Here is a 17367-nt window from a genome sequence, read left to right as displayed (position 1 = left end):
CCTAACACAACATTGTAAATCAACTATATTCCAATAAAAATTTTTTTAAAAAGTGACGGTCGGTGAGTTTCAGGACAGCTAAACCTCAGAACACAATTCAACTGCATTTGAGAAATATGTTTGAAATAGTCTGACTTTAAATAAACGGCATATGGGGTTCACAAAACTCTGTTGTGCTTTCTTGACAGGTGCCTTGAAAAGACAGCAACTTATGTCAGACCGGTAGGCACCGTGGAACCCAAGAGGCCCAAAGGACTGACAATAGGAAACCAAGGTAATACACAGTGATGCGCTGTGCATGGAGAAAACCACAGGGAGCTTCAAATGTGAGCCGCAAATTAAAATAACATGACTGCAGATCCTCGTTTGCCATCAGACTGCTTCTGGTGTTGCAGCTTCATGCAGCTTGCCCCAGGGTCAGCTGCAGGGAGCTTACTGAAGGCGGGTAACAATGTCCCCAAACAATGCAGCCGTGGAAGGAAAGGCAGGTAAGCTTACACGGGGACTAACAGGCAGCTAGACAGCAGCAGTTCCAGGGTCACATCCACAGTCACATGGAGGGAGTGGTCAGAGCTTTCCTGTAAAAGATATGGCACTTTCATACCTTGCCAGAATTATACAACCTGAAGAAAAGTATGAACTATGGTGAAATTCAGACCTTGACCCCAATCGAAGTTTTTTAAAAATTAGGTCTTCATCAGCTTTCTTGGGTTTCTGTTTCCCCTCCCCTGATGGAATACCTATTAGTGTACATTCAGGATCCCATAGAGACTCTATCAAGAATATTCTTTGGAAGTTAGTCTCTAGTAAGGAAATTCACTTACAGCTAGCAGTGTTGATTTCTTCTTTCAGATGCTTTTGTCCTTTTCCTTCCCATGGGAAAACATTCCTTCATTCTTCCCTCTTCTCTTTTATTTTCACAAAGTAGGAAAGTAAAAGCACATGTAAATGTATGTGTAGGAAATCATCAGGAGGTTGACATCTCTGCATCTGCAGTATAGCCAAGTTCACTTACTGTTAGATTTTTCTGGTTTGCTTTTTGTTTTGGAAAAGGAATGACAGCACCTTGCTTCCCATTGTACTATTTCCAAAGCCCCAGTGAGGATACTTGGTGGGAAATTAGGCTTACATTTCCTTCAGGGAAGGTGAGGGACTCTATGTATTCATCTTTCAGGAACCTTCCCTGGTCGTGTCATGGGGCCTCATGTGTGCAGCATCCTGGGCATTGGCCATGCCACATCTACATACAGTTTATTTGCCCTGTGCCTCCTTGTATGGGCCATGTTTCCTCGGGTGACATTTCTCCTCATCTTGTGTTCCTTTATTTATGCAGGTGTGAGCAGCACAGGTAGCTGTTGTGTAAGAGAACTAATTATTTTTCTAAGTAGGAATTATTTCCTGCCAGCCTAATTTTGCCTCAGCAGTCAGTAGAAATGACTGTGTGTCCACAATGCAAGGAATGCTTTCGCTCAGTTTATCAAACTTAAGAACTCACAGATTCCTCAGGAATATATTTGTGGAACCCCAGGAGCTTCCAAACCCCAGTCTAAGCAGTACTGCTTTAGGGCATTTGGTGGGTCAATTACAAAAGCTATATTTGGATATACCATGAAAATAACAACAGAAAGCTACAATTTATTCAACACCAAGCTTTGCACGTGTTCAGTCTAATTACGGTGATAATTCTGCATAGCAGGTATACTATTACCACAATTTTATAGTGGGGAGGGCTGGGCTCAAATATCAGGTAATTACACTGGAATCTAAATATCTCAGTCCCTTCAAAACCTCTTTAGTACCCGCTGCTCCCTACCTGATAAGAGTGACTTCATGCAACCTATTATTAAATAGCAGCATATACATTATTTGTTCAGTTTTATCTTGCTGGGCAAGCCTGGGAGTTCTAGAGTCAGACCAATCTGGATTCTAAACCTTTCTCGAGTGTGACTCTGAAGGAAATCGCATAATCGCCATATACCTCAGTTTCCTTATCTGTAAAGTGGGGATAGTATATCACAGGACTACTGTGATAAATGAGTTACATTTGTAAAGGGGTAGGAACAATCCTGAAACAATACTAATTCATTGGCAGTTACCTGTTTTTATTATTAACACACACACACACACACACAGATCTTAATAAATGTTTACTGACCTCGCTGAAAAGGGATTATATAATGAAAAACACTACAGTGCCAGTTTTGTTCTTAGGAATAGAAAAAAAATCAGTGCAAGCTTCTGAAAGAAAAATGCTGAAGAACAGAGTCAGTTGCTTTACCACCCCTGTTAGTTGCTGATGCAAGCAGCCCAGATCTCAGTGTGCTGAGAGATCTGGATAGATTGGGGACCTTGGGGACATTGGTTGTCTTGGAGGGACTTCCCAGCAGTCTAGGACTGACTTGCTGAAGCAGCAGGCACTCCCCCCCTCCATCACCGCTGGCTCACAGCCCTTCCTTGCACTGTGCTTGCACAGCCTGCAGGAGGTGAATTGGAAGTCTACTGGCCCAAGCGATGTAACCATCCTCAGTGATCTGGGTTTGTTGTCGCTGATGGGAGCACACATTGATATACTCAAGCTTTTAAGGCCTCCTGCAACGAAGAAATCTCCTCTGGAAAGTTCCTTCCTTCCTCTGACGTCTTGCCTGGCAAGAGTGCTCTGCTAAAGGCCACATGGTAGAAGCATGCCTAGCCTTAAGTAAACAGGCCACCTGCTCAGCTCAGTTTCTATAGTAATTTTTTGCACATGCATGATTCCAAGGTTGTTTTTATTAAATGTCTGACAAATTTTAGGTTTCTCTGGAGCCATCAGAAGTTTTAGATTCTCTACCAAAAGTCTAAACCCTTGCCAGGTCATGCCCCTTCCCTCCCCCAATCCATCCCTCTCGCCTAACCAGTTTCCCAGGAAAAAAGCCTTTATAATGGGGATTTCTCTGCCCTTTTGTTATAGTGTCTGTACCATAATTTACTTTAAGTAATTCAGTATAGCTACTGTAGTACTCTAATGCTTTAAAGATGGAGAATTAGCTGTGACATTCTCTAATATGAACCAATACCTTAGACTCAGTGACCTGTGAGGTTTTTTTTTTTAATTTGCATAAAACATGTTAAAAAGTTATATCTGTTGCTGAAATTGGTGGCGCTTGCGATGTGTCTTGTTAGGGGAGGTGTGACATGACCCGTGGATCTTGTATGACTAAGATATAAGAGGGCAGCCAGACCACCTGCATAGGTAACCATGCAGCCTCCAGCACTGGAGCCTGTGACCCTCCACTTCACCTAGGACCGTGCCCCCTGCCCTGTGAGACTACACCCCCTGCTGGGTTTCATTTTGGAATGTTGCTGCCTTTCCTTCAGCATGGGCCTCTCATGCAAGGTGCTGTTCATCAAAATACTGAGGTGGAGAGAAGGACTCAGTTTGGATGACTGTACGTACTTGCTGAAACATTTTTGTGTGTGTATATCTAGTTAAATTTGGTATGAGATTTACTTTTATAGTGAGAGTGAGGTGGGGTGCAGTGAAGAGTGTGACCTAAATCTGGGGTCTCGAACCACTAGAAGCCTCTGATTTTTATCCAAAGAATCTGACATTTATCCAACATCCACCTTGGCTCAGAAGCAAAGCATTTGAAAAATATGGATGCTCAAATCCCAGCTCCAGTAAGTCCGATTTAAATGATACCTGGGTCCGAGACATCGATATGTTTCAAAAGTTCCCCAGGGAATTCCAATACACAACCTGGGCTGAGAACCTCTGCCTGAGAAGGATTCACAGCACTCATTCCGCTTGCCTAGGGAGAGGTTTCCAGCCAGACCGGTGGGTCTCAAAATAAATGTTTAGAAACAGCTGGAGGTACTTGCCTGTGGCCCACACTCCAGACTCCCACTCAGGGACCCTGATTGAGGTCTAGAGAGGGACCCAGGCAATTGCCTTTTAGTCCAGCAGCCAATAGTGGCTCTTACAGATGGACCACACTTTGAGAAGTTCCTAATAGCCTGGACAGCCAGGTTCCTCACCCACCAGCTCTGGTCCACAAAGTATAGAAATTTTCTTGTAGGTTACCTGGAAAGATGAATCAAATAGTACACTTTATCCGCAAATATCAGAACTTCGTTACAGAAAAATGCAACCTCAGACATAACTAATCTGCTTGTCCTTGTCAACTCAACTCTTGAACTGGCACGAGCTCTGATTTCTTTCAGGGGGCTGAAACGGTACCCAGATCTGCCTGTGGTTTTGCCTAAAAGAGGGTTTCTCTTGACAACAGCATCAAGTTTTGCGTCGAACACTGTTGTGTGTCTAGATCTGAAGTGATTGCTGGAGCATATGGAAATCAGTAAGAGTCAGACCCTGCTGTCACAAAAAAGAAGTCTGACTGGGGAGGTTAGACACATGCCCAGGTTCCTAGAATGTAAGAAACTAAATATAGTAATTGCAATAGAAAAAATGTACAACGGGAACAAGAGGAGGAAATGGGTCCATTGAACCTGGGTGTTGGTAGGTGTCCCAGAGAAGACAATATTCGAGTCAGATCCCCGTGGGTAAGCAGATTCCCCCCTCTCCATGGTCCCAGAAGGGTAGAAGAAGAAAGGCCTTCTGGGTAAGAGAGCCAGATGGCATGAGCGAAGGTTTGGAGGCATGGACGGACGTGCGTGAGAACCAGAGAGCAGTTGAGCAGTTATAAATGGCACAGAGTGGCAAAGAAAGAGGAAAGGTAGTTTAAAGCCGGATGGACCTGGGCTTTGGACGTCCTGCTAAGGAGTTTGGAATTTTTCTTTAGGCAGTGAGAAGTCATCACAGATTTTTATACAGGGGTGTGACATGATTTCAGAATATGGTTCTGGTAACAAAGCGGGTGAGTAGACTGGAGGGGAGAGAGAAACTGGGGGCAGGAAAACCAGTTAGGAAGCAATTGCAGTTGTTCAAGAAAATGATGCTCTCCACCATAATAGTCCTATTCCTAAAATAATGTACTAATCATCTTGCTTCATTTTATTCCTCTTATTTCTGGGGCTAGAAAAATCACTTAGCCTTTCTGTGACTCAGAGTCCCTCCCTATTAATAGAAGATGACAAAATCCTTAACTTACCTCACACAGGGAGGTGCTGAGAGATGCTTGTAAGCCAGGAAAGAGGGGGAAATGTTATTCTAAATGCCATTGGTGACATTTCTCTCCAGGAGACAAACTGCCTTTCGCCTCTAACTTTTTATTATGAAAATTTCAGACCTGCAGATAAGTTGAAAGTTGAGTAAAAGCATCAGAAACAGTTAAGTTCCTGCAGAAGCTCCAATTGCTCAACTACCCAGGAAGTGGCATTTCTTTTTTTTTTTTTTTTGTGGTACGTGGGCCTCTCACCGTTGTGGCCTCTCCCGTTGCGGAGCACAGGCTCCGGACGCGCAGGCTCGGCGGCCATGGCTCACGGGCCCAGCCGCTCCGCGGCATGTGGGATCTTCCCAGACCGGGGCACGCACCTGTGTCCCCTGCATCTGCAGGCAGACTCTCTACCACTGCGCCACCAGGGAAGCCCGGAAGTGGCATTTCTAATACAGTCACCCGCGCCCTTTAGGACATAAATGCCATTGCAACATGTGTGGTTAAAAACACTGTTCCGTAAAGTGAAATTTTGTAAAAAAAAAAAAAAAAAAAGCTTGTCTCCCCATTGTTTTTCTTTTCATTAGAAACAAAAGTGTAAGGGATGTTACTCCTGTTGCTGAAATGCGGGTGGGGGGTGTCCCCTGTCTGTAAAGGAGCTAAACACGGTCATTTAAGTGAAGAGTTGGGCATAATGCTTTCAAGTGTTCTTGTTTTGGGGGTCCTAGACCCTGGCCTGGTAGCAAGGGACACCTGGCCATGCCTTTTCCACCTGCTGCCGCGGCCTCTCTGACAACTAGATCGCCATTTCACCGCCCAGAACCATAGCAGAATTCTCTCCTCTTTTTGGAAGGGTATCACCGGTATCTGTCACAGAATGCAGTACAGACTGAAAATGCTTTCCATTTTGTCAAAATGACTGTCTTCTACCTTTAAAAAAATCCATGCTCAATATATCTGCTGAGTTGGGGCAAGATCTTCTGAGGAATAAAAAGATAAATCACATGGGGACACTCGCCTCAAGAAGCTAACAGGTGGGACCATGACCTAAGAGAGAATGTTGCCGAAGTAGCATTCAGTGTGCAGGTAGAACAGTATCAAAGTTCAAGATCAAAAAGGATGGTGGTGTTAGGTGACGGACAGAGTCCTGCCAACCCAGGATGGGACGATTTAGACTTACAATGAGGAACTCCACGGTTCTTTGTTTTATATATGAAAACTAAATGATTATAGAGTGATATAATAAGGGTACATGTCAGGAACACATAAGGAGAAGATAATATACAGTACTTTCTAAGGAGTTACATAAGGAATGAGTGATTAGTTCTCTCAAATGGAAATATTTGCTCTGGTACAGTAAATTATTCTGATTCATTTGTTCTCTCTTAACATGGATTTCTTGGAAAACTTACGGTGAAATTCATCACAAAGTAATTGGGAGATTACAAATTACAGAAGAATAACCCTTTTTAATCCTTACACAAATTAGTTCTTATTTTAAGGGCAGTTTAAATATCACAACATCCCAGTCTGCATTTACTTGCCCATTACATGTTAGATTCTTTTACTTCACAGAGCTCAAGGAAAACAGCTAGAAACATGGCTGTGCTGGCAACAAAGAATCCGTTACAAAGGGAATTAATAAAGATTTATCCATTTACTAATAAAGTAATGTGACCATTTGATAGTTCTAATTTCTGGTTAGATCTTTAAAGGTGACTTATTCACTTCTTTTCAAAAAAATGTGCAAGACATAGACTGGGAGAAAATGTTTGCAAAAGACACATCAGATAAAAACTGTTACCCAACATATGGAAAAAAAAAAACTCTTAAAACTCAACAGTAAGAAAATGAACAATCTGATTTTTAAAAGGGCCAAAGACCTTAATGGACACTTCACCAAAGATATACAGATGGCAAGTAATCAGGGAAATGCAAATTAAAACAATAATGAGATACCACTGCACACCTATCAGAATGGCCAAAATCTGAAACACTGACACCACCAGAGGCGGGCGAGGTTGTGGAGAAACAGGAGCTCTTATTCTTTGCTTGTGGGAATGCAAAATGGTGCAGCCACTTTGGAAGACATTTTGGCAACTTCTTACAAAACTAGACATACTCTTATCGTAGGATCCAGCAATCCTACTCCTTGGTATTTACACAAAGAAGTTGAAAGCATGTCCACAAAAAAAAAAACCTGCGTGCAGATGTTTATAGCAGCTTTATTCATAGCTGCTAAAACTTGGAAGCAACAAGGTGTCCTTCAGAAGGTGAATGGGATAAATAAACTGTGGTACATCCAGACAGTGGAGTATTATTCAGCACTAAAAAGAAATGAGTTATCAAGCCATAAAAAGACATGGAAGGGGCTTCCCTGGTGGCGCAGTGGTTGAGAGTCCGCCTGCCGATGCAGGGGACACGGGTTCGTGCCCTGGTCCAGGAGGATCCCACATGCCGCGGAGCGGCTAGGCCCGTGAGCCATGGCCGCTGAGCCTGCGCGTCTGGAGCCTGTGCTCCGCAATGGGAGAGGCCACAACAGTGAGAGACCCGCATAACGCAAAAAAAAAAAAAAAAAAAAGAAAAGACATGGAAGGAGCTGAAAAGCATATTGCTAAGTGAAAGAAGCAAATCTGAAAAGGCTACACACTGTATGATTCCAACTATATGACGCTCTTGGAAAGACAAAACTATAGAGACAGGAAAAAGATCAGTGACTGTTGAGGGTTGGAGGGAGAGAAGGATGAATTGGTGGAGTACAGAGGATATTTAGGGTGGTGAAACAATATTATAATGGTGGATACGTGTCAGTATATATTTGTTAAAATTCATAGTATGTCCCACACCAAGAGTGAGCCCTTATGTAAATTGTGGACTTTGGGTGATAATGATGTCTCAGCATAGGTTCCTCACTTATAACAAATGTTCCACTCTGGTGGGGGATGTTGGTAATGGGGGAGGTTGCACCCTGCTCAGTTTTGCCCTAAACTGAAAATTGCTCTAGAAAAGTCTTTTTTAATTAATGAAAAAATAATGCGTATGCTGCTTCCAGTTGACTTGAAACTACAGAATACAGTTTTCTCATGAATTAGATGAAAGCCCCTTTTCAAATGTCTACATATATTGTACAATTTTTTCTTCTCTTAAAAAATAAAACATTATTGGGCTTCCCTGGTGGCGCAGTGGTTGAGAGTCCGCCTGCCGATGCAGGGGACACGGGTTCGTGCCCCGGTCCGGGAAGATCCCACGTGCCGCGGAGCGGCTGAGCCCATGAGCCATGGCTGCTGAGCCTGCGCGTCCAGAGCCTGTGCTCCGCAACGGGAGAGGCCACAACAGTGAGGCCCGTGTGCCGCAAAAAAAAATAATAATAAAAATAAAAAATAAAACATTATTGAGTTATATTTGGATAGATGATACTTCTTCATGGAAAAGGAAAGAAGTGGTAGAGAGTAAAAGTAAGTCTCTCCTAGATACCTAGTTCCTTTCCCTAGAGGCAACTATTAGTAACTGGTCTGGTACATCCTCCCAAAGAGAGAGTCTATGCATATACAAACGTATACATTTACTATTACTGACGTTATTACCAATGTTACACAACAGTAGCAGACTAAACATACAGGAGTGCGATTTGGTTTTTCACTGAGCACATTTTGGAGATGGGCTTTGTAAATTGATACAGCCACTATGGAGAACAGTATGGAGGTTCCTTAAAAAACTAAAAATAGAACTACCATATGACCCAGCAATCCCACTACTGGGCATATACCCTGAGAAAAACATAATTCAAAAACACACATGTACCCCAATGTTCATTACAGCTCTATTCACAATAGCCAGGTCATGGAAGCAACCTAAATGTCCACCAAAAGAGGAATGGATAAAGAAGATGTGGTAGAGATATACAATGGAATATTAGCCATAAAAAGGAACGAAATTGGGTCCTTTTGCAGAAACATGGATGGACCTAGTGTCTGTCATACAGAGTAAAGTAAGTCGGAAAGAGAAAAACAAATATATTAACACATATATGTGGAACCTAGAAAAATGGTACAGATGAACCTATCTGCAGGGCAGGAATAGAGATGCAGATGTAGAGAATGGACGTGTGGACCCGGAGCTGGGGGGGAAGGGGGAATGGGATGAATTGGGAGATTGGGATTGACACATATACGCTACCATGTGTAAAACAGATAGCTAGTGGGAACCTGCAGTATAGTGCAGGGAGCTCAGCTGGTGCTCTGTGGTGAAGGAGATGGGTGGGATGCAGGGGAGGGGAGGGAGGTCCATGAGGGAGGGGATATACGTATACCTATAGCTGATTCACTTCATTGTACAGCAGAAAGTAACACAACATTGTAAAGCAACTGTACCCCAATTAAAAAAAAAAAAAGAAAGAAAACATAAGAGCTTCTTCATTCTCTTTAATGGCTACATAGTATTCTGTTACATGAGCATAGATAGCATAGTTTATTTATGCAATCTTCCTATCCATGGGCATGGTGGTTCTTCATAATCTTTTCTGCTACTGCAAGCAATAACTGCAGTGAATATGCTTTTATACATTTATCTACTTCGTATATGTTTGTGGGATAAATTCATAAATGTGGAATTGCTTGGTCAGAGTATGCAAGTTTATAATTTTGCTTCATATCACCCAAACGCCCCTTTCAGAGATTGTACTAGTTTGCATTACTGCCACTCATGTATTTTTTTCATACCTTAGCTGACACAGTGTGCTCTCAAACCTTTTGCCAATCTGATAGATGAATCTTGATATCTCGTGGTGACTTTAACTTCCATTTCTCTTATTAAGAGTCAGGTCAAGCATCTTTGCATATGTTTAAAGCCTGTTTGAATTTCCTTTCCTATGAACTATCTACTCATATTCTGTCCCATTGTTTTGATTGGTAAATAAGTAAATTAAAATCCTATTTTATTTGTATACCTTATTTTTTAACCATAATATTAAGTTGATGGTAGCCACTGAATTTAAATACCATAACTCAATCATTAGTTTCAAATAGAAAAAAAATGTGGAGGCACTTAATCCCTGAGCACACTTTGATATATAACTCACTGGTGCTTGACTTTTCCTTTTCAACTCATTCTAAATGTCATCTTATAATGAAAACTGTTTCTAGTCCTCAGGCTTGCTCAGGGTCCAGCAGTTCTGGTTTTTGTTTGTTTTGTTTTAATCCCAGAAGAGTGTCTTAAACTCAGCCTCAGACATTATTATCTATGCAAACCTTCTGAGGAATTTTAATTCATTAAAATAACAGCCTTAATATTGTCTTCCAGCATTCACAGTCTCTGCCTTTCGATAGTACCAAATATCTAAGCGCCTTTATCCTCACCCCGAGGCCCCCCCCCCCACCTCTCAATAAGAAGATCCTATCTAGTCCATTAAATAGAGAAGTGAAAAAGTCCTTTTCTCTTTCTCAGTCTGGGTATGGTTTAAAGTGTCTTGTTTACAATCTCCAAATATCACATTGCTCTTGGTGGCAGATATTCTCTAGCTATTGATTAAAATATACATATTTTACCCTAAACTGAATATAATAAATCAAAAGGATTTTGAGTATTACTTTGAACCGGCTTTATCACACCTACATGTCAGGAATTTGCTGAGAGTGAAATAGAAGGTAAAGACACAAAGAAGACAGAGGATAGCATCAAAGGTGATACGATGGAGATCAGGAAGTAGGTTTGTAAATACCAGGCTGTATGTAGGAGAAGCTGCTATCTGTTGTTCTGGTTTATCACCAACCAGGCTGGGCAGAAGCAACCAATCTGAGAAAAGAATTGCTGGTATCCAATCATACTGTGGTGAGAGGAAACCCAGTTACAGGAAAGTTAGATGAGATTTAGAGACCATATTCTCAACCCAGAAACACTTCACTGGAGCAGTACTAGTTAACCTTAACGCAAACTTTAGATCTCCGTTCATTCTTCTTATTAAGAAGACAATAGACTGTTGGCAGGAGGCCAGATTGAAGATATAATGTGTGATTTTTTTTTTTTTTTTATCATTGTCTTAACCAAATTTCCTAGAGAATAAAACCTGCAGCAAAGATTACTTGCTAAGGCTACGTTGGATTCGGCAATCCCAGGGCTGCAAAAGTGAGAGAGAAAGAGAGATGAGGCAGGAGAGAAAGGAATGCAGATACCAGGCGGGCGTGTTAAGGAACTGGCCATAAAGTCACGAGGAATTACGGGCCAGTTGCTCATCCTGCAAGTCACCTTGAAGCAATCCATCAGGTAGGGGTGGGGGTGGAGGAAGGAAGAAGGGTTTATCTTCTTGGCCTCTAGTCCCATGATTCAAAGTTTAAGTCCTCTGCAACATCTGGGTTGTTTTTCAGCCACTTCAGGGAGCCATTAGGAAAGCCAGATTCCACATCTTAGCAAGCTGACTGGAAGACATGGGAGGGCAGCAGCCATCCATAAGGTACATGAGTCTTGTCTGGTCAGACCTGGGCCAGGAAGCACTGAGGCTCCTGTTATGGCAGGTGAGATGTGGTCCCACCAGAACCCCGCCCCCAGGAGGCTGTCCATTCAGGATGAGGTAGAGGCTGGGAGTCAGGTGAATCTGGGGCATCCCGAGAGGCACAAAAATGAGTCCAGTATGGTCATGTTTATAAATTATGAAGAATCATTTTAAAGCTTTTAGGATCCAAGAATTAGTGCTTTTGTGAAGGTTAGTATGAATGACTTTCAGGGTGGAAATTCTATTATTAACAAGATTTATGATGGCTGAAATCTTTTTTATGATTATTCAGATTGATTTCTGGACTGAGTTTACTCATTCTTCATCAGATGACTTTTATTATTAAAGTGGATCCTGAAGGAGTGTTCATTAATAAAAAAAAAATGCTCTTAACCACAATTCTTTGGTTCCAAGTGGTATATTTGTGTTAAGAAACATATGTCAACTTCTAGACACATATTTTACCAAAACTCCTATTGCACTAAAAATCACAAGCTTTTACCTCTCTGCACATTCATTCGTGTGCTCACAACAGGGTCCTGTGCTGTGGGTCTAGGGGAGGGAGGGCAGATGGTGGTGATGGAAGTGGGGGAAAAAAAATCAGTGGAAGAGAGTCTGTTGATGGAATGAGTTTCATAATCTAAAAATAAAATAACCACAATTACTTATCCTAGTATGCCATCCAGATAACATTTGGAAATTTACATAGAAGTAACAGGAGGGCCTACATGAAGCCTTCTGAAAAAAAGTCAGCTTTTCAAAAATGTATGTTCTGTTGGATTTTCGGGACTCTAGAAACTTATTTTTAGTTATCCAAGTGAAAAGACCATAGTTGTTGTCATCTGCATACAAACAGCAAGAAGCTCACTTTGGGGACCAATACATGCGCACTTGTCCCCAACATCGTACTGTCTTTGTGTCCTTTCCACGCGCCCCGCCCCCACCATCGAAAGCCCCACCAAGAACAATTTGTGTTTCCTGCTTCCTGCTTCAAGCTCTCTCCTCCAGCTTCCCTCTAGGCATTTGCCAATCCCTTATGAGGTTAGGGAGCTTGCACTGTGGCACAGAAAGAATATTCATGTACTGACTTCATATCCTGCAGGAGAAAGAAGACAGCAGGAGAAACTCTGTTGCCACTAATTGAAAGGAGTTTATCACCTTATCTTTAGAAGGTTTAATGTCAAAACTTCAAAGAGAGGATAAACAGTCCAATCTGAGCCTAGCTTGAGTTTCCCACTTTCCCTGGAGTTTCTATGTTTCAGAGGAATCTGAGCGGATGTGGAATTACATGTTAGTACCTGAAAGCGGGCACAGCCCTTACCCTAAAATGAATGTACACTTACTTCCAAAGGACTCGTTTCCAGAGTGTGGTGGAAGGAACAACAGAGACAGCTACATGCCCACACGCTCGCCCATCTGCCGTTCCAACCACACATCTCTCCCCTCCGTTTCCTGCAAATGATTCATCTATTCTTTTTTTCCTTCCTTAAAAATAACTGTGTAGGTATTTAAGGAGGGGAAAGTCATTAAGAAAAGTGGAACCTGGAGTTCTTAGGATGAGGTAGAGCAGATTAAACAGTCTGGAATTTCACAAAGCAAACAGTGTGGGTGTGGGCTCTGGGCTCTCTCCTGCTGGTGCCTCGTTTCATAACAGGCTCTCACCATCCATCATGAACAGGTCAACAAGAATGGCTGCATGTAAACTATGAGCATGTGAGTTGCTAAAGAGCAGAAGAGGAGACAACAGCGGAAGTCGGGAAGGATTCTGGATTTCCCAGCTGAAGATGCTGTTCATCTTACCCACCGTCATACACGGCTTCTGTCGCTAACTTTACACTGATGAATGGCACCTTTGTGACTTTTTCTAATAAGCAGACCAAAAAGCTGCCACCACAGTCACACGTTAAAGGAGACCCTGACCAATCACCAGAGAAGGTGACTACGACCGTATCCCCGACACCAAAGGGTTTTAGTGACAACATACTGCATATTGATGAGCACGTCCAAAAGGAGGGGCTTTGTAGATAGTTATTAAATTACATCACTTGGAGGCAGATGGGCCTTGGTTCAAATCCTGGCTCTGCGACCAGCTCCTGGGACATTAGGCAAGTTGCTAAGCCTCTGGGACTCTCAGGTGCCTCACCTGTGTGTTGGGGGATAAGGACACCTCCCTCAAGGGGTTGGAGTGAGGACTGAGGAGAATGATATAGGTAAAGTACTTCCTGGGGTCCTCAGAAGAAGGTAGATACACAGATATCAGATGATTAGGGAAATGTCTTATTTCACATCATCTTCTGTCACACCTACACCTTGATGAGCGCAAAGTCAAGAACTCAAAGGGACCAAATGTAGCCTATTCCAGTACAGCCTCGCCCATCAGGAGGGACCCAGCAATAGAATCGCATGGGACATACTCTTCTTGTTAACGCAAGACACGGGGAGGGGAGAAAGAGGGCGGTAGAGAGACAAGAAGAGCCTGATGACATCTTCTCCTTCCACCCCCAACAGTCGCTACATCCCCTGTGGCAAGTGAAAGGCCTGAGAAGTGAGTGATCCCTTTGCTGAGTAAAATAAACAGTTCCCAGATCAGACTGACTTCGTAAAGACTCTAGCGTGATGCTCCCATTTTTCTCATCCATAAAATGGGCGTCATAACGGCACTTACATCTTGAGTTGTTGTGAAGATGAAATGAGATAATCTATGTGATGGACTAAGCACAGGAGCCCAGGACAGTCAGCAGTACATAAATGTTAGCTACTGTTACCACTTTGTGTCCCTTGTCAATATACGGAGTTGTTAACAATTACTTTATTCATTAACTTGTTTCTTGATGGATCAGTTTTCATTTAATAAACACCTGCTCGTGAATCATTCAGTGACTCATTCATTTATTTATCATCAAATATGTATTCAGATCTTACGTTATGCTGATGCTATGCTAGGCTCAGGAGATGCCAAAGCTCATTTGGCAAGAAGTTCGAAGGCTCGTCAGGGAGAGAGACGTGTAAAGAAAAACGGGACGAGTCAAGGTGTACTAAGTGTCAGGAGTCAGGAAGGGCTTCACAGAGGAGATGCTTTTTTGTTTTTTTTTTTCAAGAAGACGTTGGGGGTAGGAATTTATTAATTTATTTATTTTTGCTGTGTCTGGTCTTCGTTTCTGTGTGAGGGCTTTCTCTAGTTGCGGCAAGCGGGGGCCACTCTTCATCGCGGTGCGCGGGCCCCTCACTGTCGCAGCCTCAGAGGAGATGCTTTTTGAACTGGATCCTGAAGGATGAGCAGCCCGAGGAGTTTGGGCTTGGGAATTTCAGGTAACAAAAACAGCTTGCAGGGCTTCCCTGGTGGTACAGTGGTTGAGAGTCCTCCTGCCAATGCGGGTGACATGGGTTCGAGCCCTGGTCCGGGAGGATCCCACGTGCCGCGGAGCAGCTGGGCCCGTGTGCCATAGCTACTGAGCCTGTGCTCTAGAGACCACAAGACACAACTGCTGAGGCCCACATGCCTAGAGCCCGTGTTCCGCAATGGGAGAGGCCGCCACAGTGAAAAGCCCACACACCGCAGCAGGGAGTGGCCCCCGCTCGCTGCAACTAGAGAGAGCCTGCGGGCAGCAACGAAGACCCAACACAGCCAAAAAAAAAAAAAAGGAAATAAACAAAACAGCTTGCAAAAAGAGATGAAGTTGTGGAAAAAAACAAACAAACAAACAAAAAAAAACAGGGCTGGGAGCCATGAGGACTTTGGTGTGGGTGGTGCTTGGCCATCTGCCTGGCGTCTTTCCCTGAATTCAGGCTCAACCCTGGGCTGAGGCCACAGAGGCCCACCTGCAGCTCAGCCCTACCCCAGGGGTTGAGCCCAAGCCTGCTCTTAGAGGGAACGTAAGTAGCTCAGCTAATCAATATCTAATCAGCTGGGCTCGGGCTTCTGTTCTGAGGCCCTGCTCCATTTCCAGCTGTGGCTGCCTGGTCCACGGATGGCTATTGCCTGCCAGATTCCTCCCCTTTGCCCTCTCAGGTAGAACACAGACTGATGACCTCTTGTTGAAAATCTCTGCTGACCATGTGGCTGAAGCGCCCCATCACTGCCTAGACAGGAATTCCCATCTAGAACCTGTTTCAACCACCTGGGAGAACCATCCCTAGAATCCTCGCATAAACAAACCTGGTTTGGCTCACCACGGATTGAATTCCTAAACGCCATTCTGACTATTGCTGATGAAAAATGCACTACCTGGATATTGAAGGTAGCACCAAACATAAGCTTTGGGGGATACAGGTTATGCAATATGCTTTTGTAAATTCCCCACAAGCATTTGGACTTAGAGAAGGTGTCCAATAAAAGCTCTCAGAATATATGAGCCTTGATGTTTTAGACCCAGGCCTGTCTGTCCTGATTGGCCTTTGATGGCGTGTGTCACTTTCCTTAACGTCGCTCAGATTAGGACACTAGTCATCTGCTAGCAGCAACAACTTTTAAAAAAACAAACTTGGGAATAAAGTCAGGAGAAGAAATAAGGACCATTTGGAAACTTGAGAACCCATACGTTCTCTATGTGATTTTTTTTTTCTTTCAGGAAGGATTTCAAAGTTTCAACCTGTTTTAATGCTAGCCCATCTGGCTGCTTTATTAATGAGAACCACAGCATCTTCTAATGCTCTCATGTGAGGCAGTACTTTCCAAGAACTTACAGAAAGAACTTTTGGATTTGATGTACCATATTTTGTCTTTTTTTCCCCCTTTGGGGGAAAGAAAACCCACAAACAACTGGAGTGCATTTTAGAGAGGGTATGTGCATAGAAATATTCAGTGAGTCATGCCTTGTGTTGTAGGTCTATTCCGGTGCGTGGGGTTTCCAGAACAATTACATAAGTGTTAGCATAGCCAGGAACTTTTGACATTTGTGGCAGCTTAATGGAGTTCTTTTCTTCATTGAAAATATCCTAATTGTTGTTTCCTTAAATCTGAAATGCATAAAACGAGTGAAGCAGTATAAATTTGATTTTGAGGCATTTCTATCAAGTGTGCTTTGTTGGCAAAGAAACGGAAGAAAATTTATTTGAAATGAAATACAGGTGATCAAACTGTAACAAATATAATAATCTAATCACCCAGTGAAAATTGCATGGGAGCATCAATTGTAAGAGATATTTTTGTTTCTTTCTCTTCTATCATCCGTCAAGATTTCCTTCACAGTCTGAGAGTCTGTAGCACATTGTTTACTTGGACAGCCTTAAAGAGGGGAGTTATTCAATAGCATGGTTTTGAATGCTGAGGTTCCAAAAGCCACTAGAACACACCAATATCTTGCTTTTATTTTTCAGAAGAGCACCCAGTAAATAATGTGATATTCCAAGTGCCACTAATATGCTCGCTAAAAAAATTTTTTTAAAGATACTCACGTTCCAAGATGCTCAATCTCCCAAAAAGAGAAACTAGAGAAAGACCCAACTAGAGCCCTTGTCAATTCATCTTTTCCATCTCAAAAGTGAGCCCCCAAAATCCAGGGTTGAAGGGCTTTCCGGGGAGGGTAGAGCCCTTGGTTCCTGTAGATGTTTGTTCAGTGTCTTGCACAACTTTCCTAACTGGCTTATTTTCCTGCAGATAAGAGGTTGTAGTTATGGGTGTTCCTGTATCTATTGGTTCAAAAGATTCGTGCAAAGGACAGGTGGGCAGAGCGGGCGCTGACTCACAGAGGTTGCTGTTTGCTTGTGCCCTATGTGCTCCTTTTGAGGGGAGAGAGCACAGTCCACCAATTCCACCTCTGCACACCCGGCACTGCTGGATTCTTTCCACATGAC

The 17367-nt window shown here is 43.0% G+C and overlaps 2 long non-coding RNA genes across 2 annotated transcripts; one reads left to right on the top strand and one right to left on the bottom strand.

Annotated features, from left to right (window-relative positions):
• On the top strand, nucleotides 1–14443 carry LOC116760071. The gene is made up of 2 exons (XR_004351640.1): nucleotides 1–274; nucleotides 13253–14443. It is a non-coding gene; the product is annotated as an uncharacterized LOC116760071 (long non-coding RNA).
• Nucleotides 273–5289, bottom strand: LOC116760073. The gene is made up of 3 exons (XR_004351642.1): nucleotides 5088–5289; nucleotides 825–908; nucleotides 273–578 (listed from the first exon to the last, which is right to left on the bottom strand). It is a non-coding gene; the product is annotated as an uncharacterized LOC116760073 (long non-coding RNA).
• Nucleotides 14444–17367: the final 2924 nt, after the last annotated feature.

This window comes from Phocoena sinus, chromosome 10 (genome assembly GCF_008692025.1).
Source record: "Phocoena sinus isolate mPhoSin1 chromosome 10, mPhoSin1.pri, whole genome shotgun sequence".
Lineage (NCBI taxonomy): Eukaryota > Metazoa > Chordata > Mammalia > Artiodactyla > Phocoenidae > Phocoena > Phocoena sinus.
This window is presented reverse-complemented; position numbering and strand designations above follow the sequence as displayed.